Genomic DNA, 27,029 nt, shown 5'->3' with positions numbered 1-27,029 from the left:
AGACTCAACTAAAACAATTCTTAATCTGAATACCTTTTTTCCAAACCAAACTCTAATTGTACAAGTAAATCCAGTACAATCCAATTCATTACAGTACGTAGGTCATAAAATAGCTGCAATTTCAAAGGCATTTTCATCTCTAAGAAGTTGATTGAGTTTGAAAGAGAAACACAAAGTTTTTACTTCTATCAAAATGGATTGATATTGTATAACTGTAACAAAAAGTACTGATATTTTAGGATTTTAAAAAACATAAATATTTTATAATTGCAAAACCTACAGATTTTTCTCTAACTGTAACAAAATCAATAGATATTTCATAACTGTAACAAAATGGATAGATATTTTAGGAGTTAACAAATTTATTGTATGCAATTCAGTTTTATAGCCAAAAGCATCATGTAAGTGGTGTACTTGATCTTAAAATGTTTGACAGACAAGAAAACAGGCAACATGACTAAACTCACAAACTTGGGAACCATTATATACAAGACACTTTTTCAGCCAAAAATAAAACCAGGAAGAACTCAGTAACCGACATCTTACCTTCCACAATCTTGAGTGGATGGATATCAGTTGGCTTATATCTGTCAATCCTGAAGATCTTCCTTGCATTCCAGATCATCCTCTGCAAGTTGCAGGGCAGCACAATCTTGCTGTCACCAGATGGGAAGATCTGACGTAAGGCTTCTCGATCATCCTTCAGCTGATCCCATTCCTTCTCCAGTTCTTGTAATGTGTGATGATCTCCAAGCATGTCCTTGATGATGTCCTCTGTCAGGCATTTCCTTAGTTGTCTAAATTAAAATAATGTATACACTTGAAACTGTATTCCTCAAAATAAAGACTTTTTTCTTTTCTGATTCTATCATAACTATAATACTATTGATACTGATGGGCACAAATAATAATATTTGTACACCCTGGCACAAAACTAGTTCATAATAATAATATTTGTACACCCTGGCATAATACTAGTTCATTATAATAATATTTGTTCACCCTGGCATAATACTAGTTCATTATAGTAATATGTGTACACCCTGGTTTAATACTAGTTCATTACAGTAATATTTGTACACCCTGGCATAATATTAGTCCATTATAGTAATATTTGTACACCCTGGCATAATACTAGTTGATTATAGTAATATTTGTACTCCTGGGCATAATACTATTGCATAATAATACTATTTGTATTCCTGGGCACAATAGTTCATTTCAGTACTATTTGTACTCAGGGTACAGTAATAGCTCATTACTGTAATATTTTCACACATGGGTACAATACTAGTTCATTTCAGTATTATGTTTAATCATGGGCACAATAGTTCATTTCAGTACTATTTGTACTCAGGGTACAGTAATAGCTCATTACTGTAATATTTTCACACCTGGGTACAATACTAGTTCAACAGAGATTAAAAATGGCCGCCATGGTATGAGACTCTTAACCAGCTCCTGAAACATTCAGAAATACAGCTAAACAGAAGAAAATATACTAGCTATAAGTGCTACCAGCAACTAATTTAGGCAGTGCAAAAAGTGTCAGGGTAACTTAGTAAACTCAGTCTGTGGATATAAGTACAGATTTGCATTTTTGCATATTCAGACAAAAAGAACAGTAAAACAAATATGGCCACTTCTTCACTGTCTCAGTGGATCTACTCATATTTCAAATCAGATTCATCAGATTCATTTTCAGGATTTACCCAAGATGATCTCTTAAATGATACAAAGGATACAGACACACTCAATACTGAAGAGAAATATTCACTTGAAATAGATTCAACCTACCAAGATTGTGTAACACCAAAATCCAACATGGCTGACTCCTCTGACTCCTCTTCAGTTCAAAGCTTTCTTAAAATCCAACATAATATGCAGTGTATAACAATCACAGCTGACTCCAACAAAATTCCAACAATCAAGAAATTCTTGGATGAGAATCTACACTTTCAGCAGGGACACTCACACACGATGGACTGATCTATAAATCCATGGATACAGATTCTGCCACAGTAACTCTATACATAACAACTGGTAAAATTCATGTACAAGGGCCAGGCTACACAGAATGGTAAATTATTTTATCAACACTTGTCAGCAAATGGTAGACAGCACCACATTGAAATCAATTACCTCTCAGCCAAGGGCTTCAACACCCATCCCTGAAGCCCACAGATTTCCAAATCCAGTCAACAGTAACACAGCTTTACATGAAATAAGCCAGATTGCTATCAATGTGGAGGAAACTCCAGGACCCCAGTTTATGATAGGTGCAACAAATTCCTTTGAGTTCCATGGAACCCATAACCAGCCTTGTACCTCCATACAGTGCTTAGTAGTGATAGGTATTCTCCAGGCCCAAGTAGAAAGGTTAGAACAGGAACTCTCTGCACTAAAATCAAAGAGTCTACACAGTGTTCAAATGAATAAACCAGGTGCCAAAAAAGTGTGCCAGAAAACCCAGACAACACAATACACAAACATGTCAAAGGACCAGAAAGCATGTCAGGGCACTCAGACCATACCAAAACCAGCTATTAGAAAAAAATCATTATACACACAAACAGATGCAACCACACCAATTAAACAAGATGAGTCTCTTATACAGGTATTAGATGGGCAGAGCCAAAAGTTAGCTAAAGCACATGCTGTAAACACTGACCATCATGTGTCTCACTCAACATCAAATCCAGGTACTGAAGAAACTGTTCTAAAGACAACCTCGAATCACCCACAGCAAGAAGCTAAATTAAATACAAATACTAAATACAGCAGTCACCAAACTCTCAGTCAGTCTAGTCATGGAAAACAAGAAGTTCAAACAATGCATCTGAACCCCCCACTTGTCAAAATCAACAACATAGTTAAAGACAGATCTCTTCTCATAGGATCATCAATAATCAAAGGAGTAAGAACAAGAGGGTTATATAAAACTGACGTAAAAACTCATAGAGTTGCTACTATTAACACTATTACAGAAAAAATATTGGAAATGGATATATCACCATATCATACTGTAATTCTTCTCACTGGTGGCAATAATTACAGTAATGGCCAATCTCTGAAGGGCACCGAGGATGATTATGAAAGTTTTTTGTATGCCATCAGGTTTAAAAACGCAGAGTGTAAAATAATCATCTCAGGTCTACCGCCAAGAAGGGATGCACTTATGACTCAACTAAATGACACCCTAAGTATGTTGTGTGAAAATTTCCAAATACTCTTTGTTCCGCAATACTGGACCTTCTTCAAAGACAATCGAGTGAAACAACAATTATACCAGCGAGACCAAATCCACTTGTCCAACACAGGTACTGCCATGCTCCTTAGGAATATAGACCAGTACATAAGACTTATAAAAGGGGTTAGTCACGAGTCAGACAACTGCTTGTATTGTGGAGAGCACGGTCATGTAACACAGAGCAGCAGGGAAGTTCTACAGACCAGACGTTCCAGACCAAATAAAGCCTCCTACGAGAACTTTCTCCGTAGAAGCCTCAGATTTCAAAAATAAGCCTTCCCACGAAAATTAATTTGCGTAAATTCAACCCCGATTGCAATTTTTTGTGTGCAAATTCAATGATTCTAGACAAGGAAAAAAGGGGGGGGGGAATTTATTCTGGTGTCGATGAAGTTTACGAAGTTTGGCTGCAAGTTTCATGAATAAAATTGATCAAGACCGATTCGATATCTACTACGCGGATCATGAAGATTAATCGTGATAAAACCATGCGGTGTTGCCTGGGCGTGGCTGAAGAAAATTTTGAATTTGTTTATGTCCATATCGCCGTTGCACCAAGTCTGATGAATATTTCTCAGCGTGTGAGTATCTACGCCATTGAAAACCGACAAAATGTTACAATTGTCCCTAATTACCTTTGGAATTTGCGTATATCGCTGCGTCACGTAAATCACATCGGTGTTCTTGTGTCGGCCACGTGAGAATATCCTAGCCGGATTAGTTTGCTTATCCAGCATTACATCATCGAATACGACAAGATTATTAACATCGCCGTCTAAATTTTCCACGGATGGGGTTTCATTGATGTCTGTGATGAATTCTATTGTGCCTTCGTCGGTATTGTCGCTAAATTCTTTTAGTACTTGATAGCAACGCTGATCATCAACGGACGGCGCAACCAAATACAACTTATCCCATTTTAGCCATCGCATTATCAAATTTAGCAACAACTGCGTCTTTCCAGAGCCGGATGGACCAATAATTATCATCCTAATCGAATTTGGTAATACCGCGTTGTGTTTCGCTTGCTCGCGTTTCTTCGTGGCGGAAAAATCAATTACATTCATGTTACTAGAATATTATGGATCTATATTGTGTTAAGTGTCGCACTCGCACAGCTACGATAAATCCAACCGAAATCGTCACACGCAACAACAGAAACGCAATTGCAGGAGAATGCGAAGTTTGTAATACACGTAAATTCAAATTTGTAAAAAAAAAGGTAGAAAAATCGGAGGAGACATCGCATCCCTCTTGTCAAAATTACCCAGAACTCCCTGGGCAAAATATCCCGGAGAAAAACATCTGCCAGGATACAATTACTGCGGACCCGGCACAAGGCTAGATATAAGACTCAACGATAATAATCAACCAAATCCCGGCGAGGATCCAATAAACGCCATCGATAACGCGTGTTACTATCACGATCTTGCGTATCGCAGTGGGGATTTACAACAACGGCATCTCGCCGATGTCAGGTTAATTCATGCAATAGACGCAATTCCTAACAAAAATTTCAAAGAAAAATTGGCAACCTGGCTGGTAAAAGGCGCAATGAAAGGTAAATTAGTATTCGGCGCTGGTAAATAATAATGGAGCAAATATATTATTCTCCGCGAGGATTCTGGCAAGGAAAATCAGCAATAGCCAAACTCGCCAAGGCAGCAAAAGTAAAACAATCCACCGCTGAATCGTGGCTATCGAAACAGGCAATTTGGCAAATTTATCTTCCTCCGCCTAAGAAAATACCATATGCGAGTTTCTCTGTCAGTGTCCCTAATGAAGTTCATCAGGCTGATTTAATGTTTCTTCCTCATGATACCGTCAACGGAGTCACATACAAATACGTATTAACGGTTGTTGATATCGCAAGCAGATACAAGGAGGCCGAACCGTTATCAAATAAAACAGCAACAGAAATTTCAAGAGCGTTTGAGAAAATTTACTCACGATCTCCGCTGACTTGGCCGAAGCTTCTTCAAATTGATCCAGGACGAGAATTCCTCGGTGCGGTTACTACATTGATGAAGAAGAATAATGTTAAAATCCGACGCGGCATAGTTGGTGTTCATCGCAATCAAGCTATCGTCGAAAGATTCAACAAAACACTAGCGGAAAGATTATTCAGATATCAGTACGCGCGTGAATTTATTCAAGATAGTCGATCTCATGATTGGGTAACAAGATTACCTCACGTGATTGATGCGTTAAATAACGAGACAACGAGAACAATAGCAATGAAACCCGCAATTGCGATTACAAGATCGAATATACCCCTAAAGCGAGATTCCACAATTTCACCTGTGTTAGGTAGTGTCATTGTCAGGTATTTATATAAAGAAGGCGAGGCAGAGGGAGGCAGAAAAAGAGCAACCGATCCAAATTGGAGCGTAACAACACACAAAATATCAGCCGTAACAAGATCGTCAGGAAGACCAGCAATTTATTTTCTAGATTCACTAGCGCCACAACGCGGATTTACCAAAGAAGAATTACAAATAATACCGAAAGATACTCAACTACCGCCAGCGTCATTAATGTGAAACCGAATTCTACCTAACTGAGATAATTTTCTTACTCTTGACACGGCTAAATACACTAAATTTGACCAGGAAATTCTATCATCGACAATCCAAACTTGACCATCGACGGTCAATCCCTGCGACGAGTGTATCGTTGTTGCGTAGCCTAATTTCCATGGTGATCTTTCTGCGTTTATCGCGTCATTAACAAAATTAATATCAACAAGAATAATATCATTCAAAACTAAGATTTTTTCCTCTCCGCAGGGTAAAGTAACACTGATATTTTGTTTCCTGGTATCAGCGGGCCTGTAACACAATGGTACCTGTAATGTTGGAAATTTCTCGCAATGAAGCTTGAATAACATTTCCTGAATAACATCGCGAACAATTTTCCTACTAGCAACGATCAGATGATCGGGACGCCACAAATTAAGAAAAATATCTATCGGAGTCTCGTCGATTATTCTTCTCATTATATCGCATTGAATTTTATTCGGTTGTAATCGAATTAATTTCTTAAATTCAGTCAGTAAAATATCATTGGATCTGTAATCAGCGTCGATTTCCTCATAATAGTCAACGAAATTCCTGAGCCATTCGTGAGGAGATTCACCATCAATCGGATCAGGCTGGCCATGATCTCCGCACATTACCACGGCGGTATTTTTTCCCTCCAGCCAGATCAGGAATGATTGTAATACAACTAAATTTACTGTGCAAATTTCATCAAATATTATAATTTTGTTGATATATTTGTTTCCCATGCGAGCCGAATCCCATAATCCACCGCTGTATTTGAAATAACTATGATACGTGCAAGAATCAACGCCGCGTTGCCTTATTTCTCGCGCTAATCTGTGAGTTGGAGTCAACACTATCATATCAGATTTCGCAAATAAATTTATCGCTCGCGTTGTTTTCCCGCTACCACCAGGACCATTTAGGTAAACGAATTTACTACGTGAAATTGGGTCAAATGCGGATGCAGCCGTCGATATTTCCTCAAATTTATCTCGATGAAATTTATCGCAATCTTCGACATCGGCGTCCTCACAGTAATCTAGGATATCTTCGTTTTTTATCCTCCAAGTGCCCCAAGAACCATCGGAGATTAAATTTTCTAGCCTATACTGATATTTCTTATCGATATAAAACGAATCCGTTGCGACCCTTACCGCGATATCAGAAAATTTATTTATCATCGACAGTAAATTTATACTCACATAAGCGAGCATCGATGATCTCAAATGCGTATACTGTGCTGATTCTCCGTCAAGGTAACTAATTACGGTACCTAACTTTACTCCGTCAATGATAATATTCTCTCTGTTGCAGAATATTCCTCGCGATACCGTATCGGCAATAATAAAGTCCATTTCGGCGTCATTGATAAATAACCTAGCGTGTCGGTGTTTATGATCAACGGATCCTCCTTGAGTAAATTTGCCAATTATTTTTCTTCCGATATCTTTCGCGTTTTCACAGTCCGTCGGCAACCACACTTCAGTTTGTTTTCTATACGATATAATCGCCTCGCTAACCGTCAACGATATTAACATTGACGAATCCAGCATATACCTCAACAACACCGTAGGGACCCAACGACGCTGCGATAAATGCCGACCAAACCAAATATAACAAATTTTATGTAAATTTTCAGCAAACTCGAATGAAGTAACACAAGCGAATCCGGTCATGACAAAATCAGGTAACGGCCCGTTAATTGCTACCCTTGTCATTTCGTTGGTGGAATGGCCGAATTTAGCAAAATAATCCGCACAATCTCCGTATCCGAGGAAACTTCCAGGATAGCACGCGCTCATGTCAACGGATATCATATCTTCGAAATAATACTTGGTATTCCACAATCCGCCATGGCCGTATTCGATACAACTAAGTTGAATATCAGTGAGAAATTCATTCCTTGTAGGTTTCCACGAATTTCTTTCTCTGGCAGCGTGAGCAGCAACAGACGAACAGTAAAGCAGTTCGTTAATAACTGATCAGGATTTGACGAATATTTCACCGCGATATTTCTCATCGATTCATGCAATTTTTCATCTCGGTAAATATCTCCGCGCGGCAATATAAATTGATCGTATTTTTCTTCGCTCGAGAATAACCAAACTGATATTGGATCAGATGCGGCTAATATTTTGATATATCGGAACATGGCATCGGAATTGTCTTTTGCGCCTTCCACGGGAAATTTAACAACCCGATCTCGCGGGAATATCATTACCGACTGCGACCACGCATGTGAATTATGATCAATAATTTCGATTGGTACTCCTCGAGATTTATACGGCGACGAATATAATATTTCTCCCGATAGTGTTTTCACCGTAATAGGAAATTTAAGTTTCTTGCTCAACACAGCAACATCGTCAATCGATGCGCCATCAACAACTGTCTTCGCCCACGCGTTAATTTTATTCAACCTCAACTGAGTCAGACCAGATCCACGACGAGCGTTTTTCATATGCTCGATAACGCGCTCGGCAACGCAATTTATCATCGGTGATTCTTTCATCGCAGGTAGATTTTTCATGTCAGGATTATTATTTAGCCGATAAATTCCATAAACAACAGCGCTAGATGGATATGCCCTGGTATAATAAGGACCGTCAATTCCCAATAATAATCCTGGCTTCGAATTTTTATCAAGAACGACGTTTTTCTTACCGCCACGTATTGGATCTCGTTTATCGCGAATAATCCAAGTGTCGTCAGGCATTTGTGCGATGAATTTTATTCCAAAGATAAATCGCTCCTCGGAATGCGAGTTTTTTATATGCTCGATTATCTTCTTGGCCCGTTCCAGATTCATCGTAGCATCAACAGCGTTAGTTTTCCATGTCGACCAAACATGAATCCCCCCATCATCGAAAAATTCTTTTTTGGCGCGATCGACCTCAGGAATGATATATTCTGCCTCATCAAGATCAAAAATATCCATTATTATATTTTAGACAAATGTTTAAATTATAATGAATAAATGTTCGTGGATACCAATCGGATCAACAAAATCATGTGACAAATCCTGCAGAGGCGAATATTGTGGCGCTCACATATATGCGATTCGACGAGGCAGTAAAGGACCACAACGGTGTTTAGTTTGCCAAGTTGGTACGCGAGGAAAGACCCGATTGTGTTTGTCCTGTGGAGGGAAAAATTATCGGGAATTACGGCGATATTATGAAAAGAGATCCTCGTCGGTGATAACATGCGAAGAGGATTACATTAATCGATTCAAGGCAAATTATGATTTAGACAGATAATTATTATATAATGGAAATGAAATCAACGATTCCTGCAATGACAATCACATACGAGTATAAATCTCATCCTACGATCATGGGATACGAGGCATCATCGGATGGTGTTGTCAGAAACGCTAGAACGAAGAATCTTGTTGGTAGAGTTGATAACAGTGGATATCTTAAATTTTCAGTCGGCGAGAATAAAAAAAGGAGAAAAACGAGTTATTACAATCACAGGTTTGTATACGAGTGCTATCACGGACCAATAGAAATTGGACTTGTTATCGATCACATCGACGGAAACAAACTCAATAATAAACTATCCAATCTACGCGCAGTGTCTCAGAGTGAAAATTTAAGATCCGGCAATACCGGCGGCGCACGATCAGCTAAGGCCGTCAAATCGATAAATCAGGCAACAGGCGAGGAGATGATATTCACGTCGATGAGCGCAGCTGCGAAATATTATAAAATTAATTCAGCATCGGTACGACATGCAGCAGAAAAAAAATACAGGGCGACGTTTTCATATGACCTCGGTGAATGGATCGAATTTTACTATATCCCAATAATATTCGACGAAGAATAATTGAATATTACAAAATTAATATAACATGAATGAACAAACCATAAGCAATATTATCAAAGCTATCGATGATCTAAGGAAAAAAATAAATCTTCCATCGGATCTAGACACGAATAAAATCCGATCCGAATTTGAAACAATTATCCAAGGAAAACTCGAATATAAATACACGCTACCATCCGAATACAAATTAATAAAGAAAATCCAAATCGCGATGTATCAATCACTTGCGACAGTCAGCGATGATCGCATCGAGGATTTTGTTAAATTATCGACGCTAGTGGAGAAAGCTAGATTGATTTTATCAGAAGCATACGAGTCAAAAAAAATTACAAGTTCACGCATCAGACAACTGAAAAAGCTTGTCGATGAGAGCAAGGCCAAGGAAATATCTTCCTGAAGAAATTCCACAAAAAAAAAACAAAAATTAAAAAAATATATTAATTTTGAAAATTTCCCTGGATTTTATTTATTTTTTTTATTATTTTACTGAAATTGTACAATTTTCTATAATTTTGACGGGTATTTACCCCACCAAAAAACATAAAATTATATAAATTGCACAATTTGACGGGTATTTACCCCAGCAGATTCACGAAATTATATAAATTACTCGATTTGACGGGTATTTACCCCATCAAAAACATAAAATTACGCAATTTTCTTAATTTTTCTGATTTTTATTAATTTTTTTTTATTATTTACCAAAATAATTTATTTACTGAAATTATGCAATTTTCTTAATTTTGACGGGTATTTACCCCAGCAGATTCACGAAATTATATAAATTTCACAATCTGACGGGTATTTACCCCAGCAGATTCACGAAATTATATAAATTGCACAATTTGACGGGTATTTACCCCCATCAAAATTAAAAATTTTTAATTTCCCTGGATTTTATTTATTTTTTTGGCCCGTTTTCCCCCGTGGACAGATTTACGATTTTACCAGTAAATTAATACTAACAGTTTCTCCGCGGATATCAAGCAAATTTCCTTTCTGGTCCGTCAGTTTGAAATTTATCCTTGACAACAATCGATTATGACATCGCAGATAAAACGGATTCACCGGCTCCTTTATTATCAAATAACCCGGAGATGCGCTAGGTGAAAACGAATACAAGATAAATCCCTGCTGCGCTTGATTTGACTCTGACGAATCAACATTGTAGCTGCCTTCGACAACATCCGCGTGAAGATAAATCGCGATAACTTCCGTTATATTAACGATACCTGGCGAGATATGCCGCCCTTGCCCGGCGGGATCGTTATTGTGTTTGAGAATTAATTCCAATTGTACTTTTTTAGTCCACGCGGCATGTAACTTCGGAAATAAATCATCGATGGTATCAGTGACGGATTTTCTCATTTTATCAACATCATAATCGGGAAATTTGAAATTTGGTAGCGTTTCCTTGGTTAAACCAAATACTCTCATGAATTTTTGTTTTTCTCCTGAATTTCTGATCAACTCGAATTTGCTAATAGGAAGAACATAATCGGCAATTGATATATCGTCGACTATCGCCTGAATAAACATGTCGTGATAATATTCAACATCATTCGCGAGTTGATTTAAAATTTTCACGCGTTTGATAATTTCGCTACATGAGCCTGATTTATTTAAGATGCATTCATGAAAGGATTCCCGCAATAAATTTAATTGTATTGTATGTTCTTGAATAAATTCGTCGAGGGTTCTTCTTACCAAGATACCGTCTATGGGGGCTATTATCTTAATGTGGGTAGCGTCGAAGATTTTCACACCGGGGGGAATTTTAGGAAGAGGCAACCACGAGAGAATTCTTTCGTTAATAAAAGTAAAAGCGAATATTACCAGGTTAATTTTGTGGTTATTCATGAGGTTGATGGCGCTATCGATCAGAGGCTTGTGTTTGATATCTCCGTACCATCCTTCGTCGGTGGTAAAATTTTCTTTTTTTGGTTCCGGTAGTTCTGGAGGAGCTTCCTCGTACCAACCTGGAATAATAAAATCTGATTTTTTTGGTTTTGCTAGAGGTGCGATTTCAGGCCAACCTAATATGGTCCTAATCGATGATTGGTAAATATCTACCATGTACGGCGATTTCACTTCTATCATCGATGACAGTGTTGGTTCATGCGCAGATATTTTTATTCCCGGAGTAGCATCGCCAGTTATATTTGATATTCTACTGGTAAATTCCTTATCCAGCTGATCAATTTCGTAACTGCCTGTTGGTATGCCAACGACGATCCAATCAGGTGTTCCATCGGGTTTGTTTTTGTTGGCAAAAACAAGTGAATTGTTTGATAATAATCTGCCAAATGATTTCGATCTAACATTAGGCCAGCTGTTGTAGACACGCAATTGTGTTAACGCAATTTCTTTGACGCTGATTGGTGTTGGAAAATTGATGCTGAATTCTGGCTTAGTTGAGCTTAACGATATTAACGTTGTTGTCGGCGGTGTCGTGTTTGTCACGATCTGGGCTAGTTCGGACATTATTAATATTCATTTGTTCAATCTCCGAGTAAATACCGATCATTACCGAAAATTCTGGATCGGAGATAACGCCATCGTTGAGACTCTCCGAAAGCAGCGATGATAATTTTGAATACGCGTCGTTGATCTTGGTTAGTTTGTTTTTGTACAACGATAATTTCTCACTCGTGCATGAAGAGATTTTTTTCGCTACGATATTGAGAACACCAGCGATTGTCGTTGTTGACGAGATTATTATCGTTGCTACGATCGGCGCGATTGTTGTTACCGCGGATAAAATTATTCCAGCACCAGCGACTACCGCGGATACCGCGTACACGGCGACGTCAATGGTAACTAATCTACGCTGGTATTTTTTTATTTTTGTTTGATATTCGTCGAGGAGTTTTTTTAGCGAATCCTGCCATGATCGCGCCTGATTATAACGGTAATCCGATGCGGTCATTATTATTAATTTATCTAGCCAATTCTTGGTAAAATCGAGGTTTTCCGTTTTAAACTGACTCGTGATTCTCTTCCTCGTCAACTGCGACCGGCTTGGGTTGACCGATTGTACCCCCAGTCGGTAAATATTCGAAAATTACAAAATAATACTCTGGTCCCATGTTGGTTCTGTCTAGCGGTTCTAGTGTGAAATTTGCGATGTTACCATCATCTAACATAATAAAGAAAATTCCCGGGTAAAATTCATAAATTTCATAAAAAGTCGATTTTATATTGAATTTTATCTTGGATATAACATAAACTCGATATATACCAGACACTGACGCGGTAAATTTAAAAGAATCATTATCGGGGGTCCAAATGGGATTTAATGATCTAGCAAGAAATATCACAGGGCAGTATAAATTATTTGTTACCGCCTCATCCGGTATCAAAATACGCGTCAACGCAGGAATATCCAATGGTGATATTTTTGTGTTAATATCGTTAATTTTTGTAGTTGCGTCAAGAAGTTTCGCGTTGATTTCTTGAATTTTTCCATCGTTCGCTGATGTATCAACCTTTTGACGCGCTAATTCACGTACCGCGTTAATTTCATCGTTAATTTTAGTAATATCCTCGTCGATTTTTCTTGTTTTCTCATCTGTCGATTCACGTATCGCGTTAAACCCCTTGGTAAATTCGGGAACAACAAGATCGTTGAGTTTATTAATTTCCTCGCTGATTTTTTTGTTGAGATCGTCGATTGTTGCTCTCTGACCTAACGAGATATTTATTTTGGTAATTTCCTCGTTAATGGATTTTACTCTCTCGCTGAGATCGTTATGTGATGTTCTATCGGTTTTTTGAAATATTAGTGCACGTGCCGATTCAATATCTTTGTTGATTTGGGCGATATCTTCGTTGATTTTTCTTGTTTTCTCGGTAAGATCGTTATGTGATGTTCTATCGGTTTTTTGAAATATTAATGCACGTGCCGATTCAATATCTTTGTTGATTTGGGCGATATCTTCGTTTATTTTCTTTGTTTTCTCGATGAGATCGTTATGTGATGTTCTATCGATTTTCTGACCCATCGCGGTATTTATTTTGGTAATTTCCTCGTTGATGGATTTTACTTTCTCGCTGAGATCGTTATGTGATGTTCTATCGGTTTTTTGAAATATTAATGCACGTGCCGATTCAATCTCTCTGTTGATTTGGGCGATATCTTCGTTTATTTTCTTTGTTTTCTCGATGAGATCGCCGTGTGTAATTGAGGAAGTTTCGATGAATTTTTTTATATCCTCGTCGAGTTTTTTACTGAGATTTTTTGATGTATCGTCTAGTTTTTTAAGATCGTTAGTTAGCTTGGTAAATCTTTTTGTCACTCTGTCCTGAAGATCGTCGTGTAATGCTTTATCAGCCTTCAGAAGCAACGTTGCTGATAACTCCTTGTCGGATTTTTCCACATCCGCGATATTGGCCTTTAGTGGTAATACCGCGATAATATCGGTAATATCAGCAATAGATTTTAATACCATCTCCGATTGGCGAGTAAACTGACTGATATGATCGCGGTATTCGTCTCGCTTGATTATATCAGTTATTTTCACGTTGCTGGTTTGTAATCTTCCTTCGGTATTTTGAAAAACAGCAACTTCGCCAGGGTCCACCTCTGACAGCGATAGAAGATTGTTAATATCGCTCTTGGTTGCGAACTTTGATAGATCGACGTCAGTCACTTCTGCCTTTTCCTTCCTGTAGATAAATCTACCGTAAATATCAACCATGATATTTATCTACGGCGTATTCAAATACAATTTTGTGATACGGACCGGATGATTTTGAAATTGCGTCAAGAATATTAATTGACTCTGGACCGCATATCGGTGGATCCGCTAATGTCTGCGTTGGAAGTGTCGAATACCAAACCGGAAGATTTAGTTTTGACACATAGCTGATAAATTCATTTGGCGGTGCTAATCCGTACGAATCAAAATAAACGACTTCGCGAGGATTAATTGCGTAGGCAACCCAGTGCGTGCCAGGGCCGGTATTTTTATCGAGATTTATTATTCCTGTCTCGGTAGGGTTTGGTTTTTCTGGTAGTTGATCTCGCATAAATACACCTCTGAAAAATTTTATTTTTTTATTCTTTGCTTCGCTGATCAAATCTAAATTTGAGGCTGGTAGACTCGTCTTAGGCCGGATCCGTATGGGGGGCATCTTAGATAAAGGCCTGATCCTTTTTGTTGTTTTTGCAACATTTTCGCGATTAGGGGAGAGAAGGCGGGAAATAATCCTCCCTTTTTTTTACGGTATCTTCCTCCGGTAATTTTTCTTGTTATTGTGGAACCTATTTGGGAACCTACACCTGAGAGCGCGCCTAATCCTACTGTTTTTGCTACTGTCGGAAGAATCCCAGCTAGCAGTCCCGGAAGAGCAGCTAACGGGAAAATGCCGCCCGTTTTGACCATGTCTCTGATGGCGCCTATGGAGAGACTCACATGAACACCGGAATTCGCTGATTTGGCCTTGGAAAATCGTTCACGCTGACCTCTAGTTAGCGATAGTTTGTTAGGTCCACCGTGAATTTGATCATTTTTCAAAGTTAATTTCATACCGCATCGCTTTGATATCGCTGATTGGAGCTTTTTCATCTGACCTGGGGTCAGAGTTACACTGACGTGTTCGTATGGCATATTAATAATCGCTTAATCTAAATTTGGAATTTGTCACATGTTCTCGACAGGAGCATCGATGACTCTCATTCTGCCGCTGATTCCTTCCAAGATCATTGTTCTATCACTGAGGATTACCGCGATGGCTCTTGCAGGTCCGTTTGTGTTAATTCTGGCTTTGAAATGGATATCGACGACGGATTGTTTTACCAAATCGAGATGCTCCAGGGAAAAGTAATAGATAGGATAGCGAATATTAAAATCTAGCTGTGATATTTGCAATCCGGTATCGATATTTTGATCGCGGCCCATGAAACTTAGCAATCGATGATACGCGCGGGCAGTCGAATAGTTGTCAAAATCGATGGCTATTTCCTCTGATGGTTCCTGCTGGCCGTTTATTCTCAGTGAAACGTTTGTTGCTGCAAATTTGTCGAATATCATATGACTGTGTTCTTGATCGTATCTGTTTGCGGCTTGAAGAGCAACAAAGATGTGCCTAGGTGCCGAAGCGCCTTGTTGTGACGCAATTCTCCAGGTAAATATTCCGTTGATATTAACATCGCAGGAGTCGGTCATCGTTGTCAACCAGGACATGACGGATTTTCCGCCTTGATTCATGAATGATAATAATTTTTCTTCCTCGAGCATCGATGGAACTATCGCTGGCATCCACAAGGTAAATTTTTCAAGGACAACTTTACCGACATTAGCGGCATCCGCACTAGCTTCTCGCCAGATGGCTTTGTTACTGCCAGCAGCGTCTCGAACGAAAGTTATCGTGTGTTTTGCTCCGTAAATAACTTTTCGGAAATGCCTGCAAAATCCAAAAATGTGAGATAGCGGAATTGCACAGGAAAATCTTCGATCATTCTTAGTCAACATAGCTCTTCTCGTGGCAAATCCAAGATTGTAATTGTCATTTGTTTTTATCATCACACTTTCGACGTCGGCGTCATCGGCACCGACAGTATGTTTTTTCGGTCTCCTGGCTTCATACTGGACATGATCAGCAGTATCAGAGTTATCTTTGGCGAACATCATACTAGGACCGGCCGATCTGGTAAAATCATCCGAGTATCTCGCTAGGCCTATAATCGTCGTTGCTATATCAACGTTGTCCGTAATCGATTCGATCTCTCTTCCATCGATCATGTAAGTGGCGCTCTTGAATAATGCCATAATGCCGTTATTGACGAATCCGACTTTAAAATGTTCGCCAAAGTTGGTATCGTTTGTCCTAATAATTCTCCCAACAACCTCGATATATGCCTCAGATGGAAGAAAATATCTTGTTGTATCGTGGACTTGAATTTCCAAGCGATTATTTGTATTTGGGTCAACTGCATCGTACGAGAAATACTGGAAATCTCGCACGGATGTATCCCTGCCTACAGGCTCGTCCATGTCAAACACTTCATTTGACACTTGTGCGAACATTTATTATTAAGAATATCATCTAAAACGAAGACCGCTACCTGAAATGAAGCTTGTATTTGCTAGATTTGTCTTAGCAATTTCCTTTGCTAGATTTGTGTTAGCGACTTCCTGCGCTAAATTTGTCTTAGCGACTTCCTGCGCTAAATTTGTCTTAGCAACTTCCTGCGCTAGATCGTTTATTTTTTTATTTGCCGCGTCGTTTATGACTTTGCTGATTTCGGGTGGCATTTCTCTGGTGATAGGCAATTTGACGGGTTGTTTTTTGCGCATTAAATTTAATATTTTATTTTTGACAACATTGAAGCCTTTACTAGCCAAATTACTGATACCAGAAATGGCAGTCTCGCCGATTTTTCCTATTGCTTTTAACCCGAGCTGTTTGATCACGGGTCCAATTTTAGGTATTACTCGCGTAAAGAGACTTCCAATGATATCACCGAATCCATTGCCGTGTATATATCTGTATACGGGCAATCGAGAGTTTACTACGCGGACCTGTTTGGGTCTGCGCTGATGTTTGTGAACAATCATGTTATTTCAATTGTGTTGTTTTAATCGATGAGTTCATCGACAAGTTCCTTGTAAATGTGAGAGTCGATGACACCGCCGCGGAATAATCGCTGACAAATATCTGAGGCTTCGTTGATTACTTCGCGAGAGTTATTTCCGGCTCGTTTTCCTCCGATTAATACCTCAAGGCGAGATACATCGTTGACAACACTGTCAGGGCAAACAGTATATCCGCTTCCTGTCTTTGGTTTTGGTTTTGATGGTTCGCTAAACCACTCCGTTAACACGTCCTTCTCTTCCTTTTCTTTTTCTTTTTCTTTTACTTTTTCCATAAATTTAAAATATTCGTCATCACGTTTGTAAGGTGGTTTTTTACTAGCAAAATATATCCAGTCGATATATTTGCTTTTTTCAAGAGGTTTTCCACGAACATCGGGGTTAAAATATTTATCCCTATCATCATAATCCGCGGCGATATCTACTAAATTTTCCCCCCTTGCGATTTGTTCATGTATATCACGGGTAAAAACATTTCCGATAGCTTTATGAAGATTTTCATAGTCGGACTTCGCAGTTTCTTTCTCTTGTTGAGTTATTTCTTGTGATTTATCCGAAGTTTTTTTTTCCTCCTTCCTTGCATCTGCGATATCCAGAAATGTACTATACAGGGCACTGGTTTTTCTCGCCTCAGATAAATTAAATCTAACTCGAAATAAATTATTATACCAAACATCCCGCGATTTAATTTTTTTAAATCCGTCTTCAGTTAAAAACGCCTTTCTATTGTCAAAGGAATCTTCAGCAAAAATAGCAAATAATCTAATATCATCTCCAAATACCTCAAATTGTTTTTCCATTGTTTCCCAACCACTCTTGGTAAATTTTTCTATTATTATATCTCGAGGTTCTTTTTTTTTAACACCCTCCTTCCTTTCTTCTTCTTCTTCCTCTTGAGCTTGTTCTTCTTCTTGCGCTTGTTCTTGTTCTTGTTGTGCTCGTGCTTGTGCTTGTGCTAGTGCTTGTGCTTGTGCTAGTGCTTGTGCTCGTGCTCGTGTTTGTGTTTGTACTATTCGCTCCGGCAATAATCGAGTGTGTTGCTCGATATCTCTCGTCATAGGAATAAGACCGCGCTTCCTAAGTTCCTTATCTTCCTTTTTATCGCCGTATGCGACTTGCTCGATTGCTCCAGTGACTGGACTCAACAACTTTGACGATATCTCAGTAATTCCATATTGAGAATCTTCGTAATCACGAACTTTTTTCTTAAATAATTGTTTTGCCGGGATAAGTTTCCTTACTGCCGCTAACTCTTCTCGCGCTAATCTGGCAGAATGAGGCTCTCCAACTCTACTAGCTTTCCGACTCATATTATTTTCAACTATATTGTTTTAATGTGAGGTAAAATTAGGATCAGCAGCCAAACTTCGTAAACTTCATCGACACCAGAATAAATTCCCCCCCCCCTTTTTTCCTTGTCTAGAATCATTGAATTTGCACACAAAAAATTGCAATCGGGGTTGAATTTACGCAAATTAATTTTCGTGGGAAGGCTTATTTTTGAAATCTGAGGCTTCTACGGAGAAAGTTCTCGTAGGAGGCTTTATTTGGTCTGGAACGTCTGGTCTGTAGAACTTCCCTGCTGCTAACACAGCGGTGTCTGCATGGAAAACAGATTCGCTCTCATCTTTGTAACGAACTAGGACATAAACAAAAGTTGTGCACATACCAATAGGTAGAAGGCTATGATGTACAGGTCTATGCAACACATATCCTGCAACAAAATGCATTAGAATATGTGTATACTTTTCAATGCAATAATTATAATTCTATAAACAGGTTTCAGGCACTATCTGATCTGTGTACAAAGTGCAACTTGTTAACATGTAAACAACTATGTGATACTGTTCAAGTTACTTCTCCCTCTGAGGCCCCCCAAGTGTCTAATATGTCAATGTCTTCTTGTATGTAATGTAAATCAGTCTCATATTGAACATTCTGAAATATCCACTACATGTGGTCATGGTACAACAGATGGATCTTGTATGTTATCTTCTTCATGTGTTTATGTAAATAATCAAGGCAATGTAAAGAAATCTGTCAAGTCTAAAAACAATACATTGCATACTGCCTTGTCTGAAGATCAATCCTCTGATCAAAATTGTCATGTATTTGGCCTCCTCAAAAGAAGTCTGCAAGTAATCAACCTAAATATTCAACACATCATCCCGAAACTGAATGAGATAAAGTTAATATTACAGCAAACTCGATAGTCAATATTCTAGGTCTATGTGAAACCTTTCTTTCTGATGATACTGATGATTTGGCTCTCCAAATACAGGGGTTCAACTTTGAAAGAAAAGATAGGGAATCCATAGGGGGTGGGGGTATTCTTCTCTATGTAAACAGTTCCATTAGTTATAACAGACATGTTGATCTAGAGACTATTGGGGTACAGAGTATCTGGATCGAAGTAACCCTTGCCCAATCAAAGCCAATACTCTTATGTTCGGTTTACAGGCCACCTAGTTCCACAGCTGATTGGATTGATAGATTTGAGGTTCAAATTCAAAAAGCATTACTTAAGGAAGATTTAGAAATTATCATATTAGGTGATTTTAACATTGACTACATGAAAACTCCACCTACATGGATAAGTAGCTTTGAAACTTACAACTTTACTCAATTAATTAACACCCCAACTAGAGTAACGGATAAAAGTGCTACTATTATTGATCATGTCTATACTAATAAACCTGAAAACATAAGTGAAATTAAGGTACCAGTGTATGCACTGAGTGACCACTACCCAGTCTGTATAACTAGACATGTTCCGAAATCATCTAAAAATGGCCAACACATTGAAATTCAATACAGGGACTTCAAACAATTTGATGAGGAAATGTTCTTAAATGATTTAGTTTGCAAACCTTTCCAATCAGTCTGCACTATAGCTGATGTCAACACTGCCTTGGACAAATGGTATCAGATGTTCAATGCAGCCTTAGACAAGCATGCCCCAATTAAAACAAAAAGGGCTAAACACCAAATTACACCCAAGTGGATCACCCCTGAGATCAATGAGGCTAGGCACCTAAGAGATAATTTCCACAAGAAAAAAGACATGAAAAGCTATAGAAAGTGGAGAAATCAAATTAAGTACCTGATAGATAAGGCAAAAGAGAACTACTATAAACAGGCTATTAATGAAAGTAAGAGTACCAAAACATTGTGGAAGCATCTAAAAGAGCTGAACCCACCCAAGAACAGTTGTCTTCCCCCTAGACTTAAGCAAAATGATGATATAGCAACATCTGTACAAGACATTGTGGAAATGTTCAACAATTTCTTCATAAGTATCTCCAGTAAGAGTATTCAGAACCAGACTAACATCCCAATTGAACTTGATGCTCTTCTATTATTTATAAGAGCTAAAATTCCTGATGATAATTATTTTTCAATAGCTAATGTTAGTGAAGCTGATGTTTTTGATATGCTAATTAAGGTTAATATTAATAAATCCTCTGGATTGGATGGTATTGGTCCACGAATTCTTAAAATTGCTGCACCAGTAATAACAAAGTCACTAACGCATATCATAAATTTAAGTATAATGAGTGGTAATTTTCCAGAAACATTGAAATGTGCAAAGGTTACACCCATCTTTAAGAAAGGAGAAAAGGAGGATCCAGGAAATTACAGACCAATATCAATTCTACCTGTATTGTCAAAACTATTTGAAAAGCATGTAGCTATTCAGGTCTATAAATTTTTCGAAACATACTCTCTATTTCATAAAGCTCAATCAGGATTTAGAAAGTATGACTCGTGCCAAACTGAACTTACCAAATTAATTGATCTTTGGCTGAAGGAAATGGATAATGGACATATGACTGGGATTGTTTTCCTTGACTTAAAGAAAGCTTTTAATCTTGTTGAGCATGAAATTCTGCTGCAAAAGTTGAACTGTTACAGGTTTGACAATCCTTCTTTAAACTGGTTTAGATCATACCTAAACCAAAGGTCTCAACAAGTAAGCATTGGCAATATTAGCTCTCAAACTCACACTATTCATTCAGGAGTCCCTCAAGGCTCAGTTGTGGGCCCTCTCCTCTTCCTTATCTATATCAATGATCTACCATTAAATAATGAATCCACGAATACAGATTTGTTTGCAGATGATGCAACCTTGTATACATCAAGTTCTGATACTGAAGTTATCCAAAAGAAATTAAACTCAGACCTTATCAGAGTCCAAAACTGGGCACAACAAAATAGGATGGTAATTAATGAAGGTAAAACAAAATGTATGATTTTGGGGACATCACAAAAGCTACACAAGTCAGGGAACCCAAAACTGTCTCTTGCAATATATAATCATCCATTAGAAAATGTCAAACATGAAAGGCTTGTAGGTGTGTCTGTAGATAATAATTTATTATGGAATGACCACATTGATAAGCTTTGTAAAACACTGTCATCCAAAATTGCCCTTCTCAGCAGAATCAAGAAATATTTACCTATGGAAACTCGCAATCTATACTACAAGTCATATATTCTTCCAACAATGGATTATTGTTCTAATGTATGGGGAAACTGTGCCAAATCTGAGCTTGACAGGATTTATAAACTTCAGAAATGAGCAGCACATGTAATTTTAGATGCATCTATTGATCATCCCTCAAAGGCATTATTTACAGAACTCAAATGGTTCACAATATATGACAGGATAGATTTTCACAAGGCAGTTCTTTTATATAAATGTCTACATGGAACTGCACCAGAGTATCTTCAAGACTTATTCAGGCCTTTTTCAACACAATACCAGTTGAGATCAATATAACATGAAAACCTTCTAATACCAAAACCAAGAACAGAACAATTTAAAAAGAGTTTTCAATACTCTGGTACAGTTCTGTGGAATAAGCTTCCACTACATGTAAAATCTGCTGAAAATATTAGAGTATTTAAGAAAAGATATCATGAGCATGTATGTGTTTCTAACAGATAATGGAATTTAGTATTTTAATACTAAACATGTTAAAATAAACAATAATTATTGCCATCTTCATATAATGTGCATTGTTATACTCTCCTTAAGAGGGCCTCAAGGGAGAATAGTCCTTGACTAATGAGACACCCTCTATAAATAAAGCATTATTATTATTATTATTATTATTATTATTATTATTTTCAGTATTATGTGTACTCCTGGGGATAATATTAGATTATTATAGTCCTATTTGCACCCCTTGGTACAGTACTAGTTCATCACAGTACTATTTATACCCTTGGTACAGTCCTAGTTCATCACAGTACTATTTATACCCTTGGTACAGTCCTAGTTCATCACAGTACTATTTATACCCTTGGTACAGTACTAGTTCATCACAGTACTATTTATACCCTTGGTACAGTACTAGTTCATCACAGTACTATTGATACCCTTGGTACAGTACTAGTTCATCACAGTACTATTTATACCTCTGGTACATTACTAGATCATTACAGTAATATTAATACTCCTGGGAATAATAACTAGATCATTACAATACTATTTATACTCCTGGTACATTACTAGATCATTACAGTAATATTAATACTCCTGGGAATAATAACTAGATCATTACAGTACTATTTATACTCCTGGTACATTACTAGATCATTACAGTACTATTTATACTCCTAGGAATAATAAACTAGATCAATACAGTACTATTTATACTCCTAGGAATAATAACTAGATCATTACAATACTATTTATACTCCTGGTACATTACTAGATCATTATAGTACTATTTATACTCATGGTATATTACTATATCATTAAACTACTATTTCTACTCCTGAGCATAATACAAGTTCACTATGCAATATTTGTACTCCTGGGAATAATAACTAGTTCATTACAGTACTATTTATACTCCTGGGAATAATAACTAGTTCATTACAGTACTATTTATACCCCTGGTACATTACTAGATCATTACAGTACTATTTATACCCCTGGTACATTACTAGTTCATTACAGTACTATTTATACCCCTGGTACATTACTAGATCATTACAGTACTATTCATACCCCAGGTACATTACTAGTTAATTACAGTACTATTAACACTCCTGGTACATTACTATATCATGACAGTACTATTTATACCCCTAGTACATTACTAGATCATTACATTACTATTTATACCCCTGGTACATTACTAGTTCATTATAGTACTATGTGTACTCCTAGGAATAATAACTAGTTCATTACAGTACTGTTTATACCCCTGGTACATTACCAGTTTATTACAGTACTATTTATACCCCTGGTACATTACTAGTTCATTCAGTACTATTTATACCTCTTGGACATTACTAGATCATTACAGTACTATTTATTCTCCTGGTACATTACTAGTTCATTACAGTACTAGGTATACCCCTGGTACATTACTAGATCATTAAATACTATTTGTACTCCTACTCCTGAGAATAATACTACTTCATTTCAGTACTATTTGTACTCCTGGAAATAATAATAGGGTTAAACTACTGTTACAGTTTCAGTTCATTAGAGTAATATTAGTACCCATGAACACAAGACTAGCTCATTACAGTACTAATTGTAGCCATGGGAATAATATTAGTTCATTACATAAATATTTGTACTCCTGGGCACAATACTATTACCTTACAGTCCTGGGTACAATACCAGTTCATTATGGTACTATTTGGACTCCTGGGCATAATACTGGTTCATTACAGTGGTTTGTTAATTTCTGTGACAGTTTGAACTGTAAGCTGACTTTAACACAGAAAACAGCTAGGTATGAATGGAAAATCAAAGTAAATAATATCAAAATAATATCAAAATTCACAATTTCAATTTTAAGGGCAACTTTGGAACCAAAGGCTACATGTTTTAATAAAATTATTATATTTCTTTTCTTCTTTATTCAAGCCATAGTACTGATACTGTTTATTTATTGGGATGAAAATTCCTTTGGATTCAGCTGTTTATGCATGTATCAAATATTTTAAGCTCTATTAAGTAATAAACCTCAATACTTTTGGTCAAGCAAATGATTTTGTTACACTGAAAAATCTTAAGTTCTTATTCATGATGTTTGAGTGCTTTAAAATAAAACTTCCAGAAGGAATTATTTTTCCATTACCCTTACTCCTTAATTTATTTAAAATGATTTTGTTCATACTTTCTCAAACAGGTCAACTCACAACTATCACCTGTCATTACTGGCATCAAATTTGAAGTTTTTCTCGAAAGCCCGGTTGGAAGGCTTGAGTGTGGGCATGGTCTGGAACTCTACTAGGACTGCATCAAGCCCATCCTCCCCATATCGCAGCTGAATCAGCTGCTCTGCCTGGTTCCTCACTGTCCCATCGTACTTAACCATTACACTCTCCATAGCTTTGATTAGACAATGCCGAATGTAACCTGTAAGAGGGTGCCAATATGCAGGTATAAAGAACTTTCAAAAGGACAACAATGAGTTTTCTTTTCTAAATAAAGTTTTAATTCAGCATCTCATTTTACAAAAGGATCAAATAAACTGACTTTTACATTAACTTCATTTTATTTTAAAACTCTTGGAAATCTGGTTTGGAAAAAATTCAAATTCCATTGGCAAGATGAGCTTATTTTTGGTGAGCAGAAACTGATAAAACAAGAGAGTTCCATCCACAATGGATTTGTAAATACTTCCCTTTTAAGTGATAGCATCTGGAATCAAACCTGATACTGCAGAAGTGCAAAGCAAATTAACTTTTTGCAGCATATCTTGTACAAGGCATGAAGTCTGTCCTTTGAGTATAAATTTGGATTCTGTACCATATTTTCTGCAAAATGATGTTTTTAGAAATTGACAAATAAAAAAACTGGATGTTGGCAACTGAACAAGAGAAACCCTACTAACTGTTACATGAAACACACATAGCTGTACCTGTTTCTGCAGTCTTCATGTAAGTATTAATCAAATCATCTCTGCTTGCCATGGTATGGAAGAAGAACTCGCTGGGAGTAAGACCAGCAAGAAAGGAATTCTCTACAAATCCCCTGGACGATGGACCGTAATCATCCTTGATGAAGTGTGGGAGAGTTCGGTGATGGAACCCGAAAGGAATACGATTCCCTTCCACAGTTTGTTGACCTACGCAGGCCATAACCTAGGGGAAGGAAAAAAAATCAACGTCTTCCTATTCTAAATACCTCTGCCATCTTCAATTTTTTGTTATTTTCTCTACCAAACCTACTTGATCAAATATATATTACTACTCCAGTAATAATTTCTCACAAATACCCAATCTGCTTTAATTTAAGTACTCCAAGCAACAAGAACACCAAGTGGGGCTGATATTGCTTGAATGGAAGATAAGTTAGCAATGGACCATTTTACTCAACAGTATTATGTAGTCATGTATGAACTCAAGCCAATGTAAACTATCTTTTTCTGACCTCCATACCATGTCAATTTTTACCTATTTTACTGTAGTTTGATATGAATTCTTACCAAAGGTAAAAGCATAACTAATATCCTTAAACCTTTCTCATAACTGAACTTATCCAACCTATTTACCAAGTTTTTTTAAAATCAAAATTGGATTAGAAATAACAAACCTAGCCAAAGGAAACCAGCTCATCAATAAGTATACATCTCACTTATTACAGAACCTGCCAAAGGCCAGTATGATATAAACCTTACATAAAAAACTGGAGCAAAATTTGATTGGAATTCTGTTTCCATTGTAACAAATAAAAGATTACCTCATAAATATGCATAGATCCAAGATATATTCAAATTCAACTATTATATTGATGATACAATCCAACTTGGATTAAAAAAACTCCCATAGTGGAAAAAGCACTAGTCCACTTGTCCATCACAGGAAACATAAGTCTGGAGACATTGCAGATGATAAGTATACACTTTGATGAAACGTAACATCGTTATAGATAAATATTTTTGTCTCATACTGTTCATTTCTTCAACATGATGCTATTTGTTTTAAAGAATATTAACAGCAGAAGAGTAAGTACCTAGGTAACAATGATCGATGTAAATGCTGTACTAAAATACAATAAGCATCAAGATAACATTGATCTATATAATTACTGTGCTAAAATATGATTAAGCACCTAGGTAACATTGATGTAAATACTGAACTAAAATGTAATTAAGCATCTAGATAACATTGAACAATATAAATACTGTACTAAATATGATTAACCATCTAGGTAACATTGATCTATATAAATATGATACTAAAATGTGGCAGCAAATGATGATCTTTTGAGGCAAACAGGACTGCCATTCTTTACTTGAGTCAAAAATTTCTCACAAAAGACTGAACAAAATTATGTTTACACAAACATTTTGAACTGAACAGTTTCATTTTGATCATTTCAACAACCACATATATGATAAATAATTCCTGTGATTGTACAATGCTGGAAACAGAGAAAGCAAATGGTCCAGCAAACAGCCCAATTCAAATAACGATGGTCAACAGGCCAAAATCCAGTCAGTACCATCAAAAGATGATAAAAAGCTGACCCACCAAAACAAACTTAAAATCAAAATTTGAAATTTTAACTCAGACTGGGTAAAAGAGTTCTCAGGGGTTACTTATGACTATGAGAAAGGGTAAGGTAAAGCTTGTATAGAATATTTCATGGCAGCAAACTGTGAAAGCCTGCGTTTCAAAGTCTGCATTTTATCGCCTGCATTTCAAAACCTAAATTTCAAAAACTATATTTCAAAGTCTGTATTTTATAGCCTGCATTTCAAAGTCTAAATTTCAAAACTATATTTCAAAGCCTGCATTTTAAAGCTGCATTAAAAAGCCTGTATT

The 27,029-nt window shown here is 37.1% G+C and overlaps 1 pseudogene across 1 annotated transcript in view; it reads right to left on the bottom strand.

The window, feature by feature from the left end:
• The window catches only part of LOC149800501 (DNA-directed RNA polymerase II subunit RPB1-like), a 271,243-nt pseudogene that overhangs the window by 115,944 nt on the left and 128,270 nt on the right, over positions 1–27,029 (bottom strand). Inside the window, exons 14-16 of the transcript XR_016421394.1 lie at positions 25,121–25,343; positions 24,405–24,615; positions 547–797 (exon numbers count right to left, since the gene is read on the bottom strand). The product of XR_016421394.1 is annotated as a DNA-directed RNA polymerase II subunit RPB1-like (transcript). The remainder of the gene's footprint in view (positions 1–546; positions 798–24,404; positions 24,616–25,120; positions 25,344–27,029) is intronic.

The sequence above is a fragment of the Sinohyriopsis cumingii genome, chromosome 5, assembly GCF_028554795.1.
Source record: "Sinohyriopsis cumingii isolate HCF-2022 chromosome 5, ASM2855479v2, whole genome shotgun sequence".
In the NCBI taxonomy this organism is placed as follows: Eukaryota; Metazoa; Mollusca; class Bivalvia; order Unionida; family Unionidae; genus Sinohyriopsis; species Sinohyriopsis cumingii.
This window is presented reverse-complemented; position numbering and strand designations above follow the sequence as displayed.